Source organism: Arachis duranensis, chromosome 3, assembly GCF_000817695.3.
Source record: "Arachis duranensis cultivar V14167 chromosome 3, aradu.V14167.gnm2.J7QH, whole genome shotgun sequence".
Classification (NCBI taxonomy): Eukaryota; Viridiplantae; Streptophyta; class Magnoliopsida; order Fabales; family Fabaceae; genus Arachis; species Arachis duranensis.
In genome coordinates, this window is record NC_029774.3 from 38,899,874 (window position 1) to 38,900,647 (window position 774).

Here is a 774-nt window from a genome sequence, read left to right on the forward strand (position 1 = left end):
TATTATTATATCTTTTTCGAAAATATCCTAACCATTTTCTCTCTCCTCATTTTTTTGAAAATCTTCATAAAATATTTTCAAATTCTTATTAATTTTTTAATTTTAATTTTCTTATTTTATCTTATTTTCATTTTGGTTTTTATTTGTTTTTATTTTATTTTGAAAATCATTTTTTATTTATTTATAAAATAAAAATTTAAATCCACATTACCCCCTTTACTCCAACATGGACATAAGTGGAAATGAACAGTCCAGAAGAACTATGGGGTCATATGCTAACCCCACTACTGCTTCATATGAGAGTAGTATATGTATACCCTCCATTGGAGTTCGTAGTTTTGAGTTGAATCCCAAGCTCATTATCATGGTGCAGCAAAGTTGCCAGTATTTCGGTCTTCCACAAGAAGAACCTACAGAATTTCTGGCACAGTTTTACAAATTGCTGACACAGTACATGATAAGGAGTTAGATTAGGATGTTTGCAGGCTATTACTGTTCCCATTTGCTGTAAAAGACCAAGCTAAGAGGTGGTTAAATAACCAACCTAAGGACAGCATAAAGACATGGAAATAGCTGTCAGAAAAATTCCTGAATCACTATTTTCCTCCGAAACGGATGACACAGCTAAGGCTGAGCATCCAAGGCTTTAAACAAGGAGATAATGAATCTATCTATGATGCCTGGGAGAGATACAGAGAGATGCTAAGAAAATGCCCATCTGAAATATTTTCAGAGTGGGTGCAGTTAGACATCTTCTACTATGGGCTTACAGAA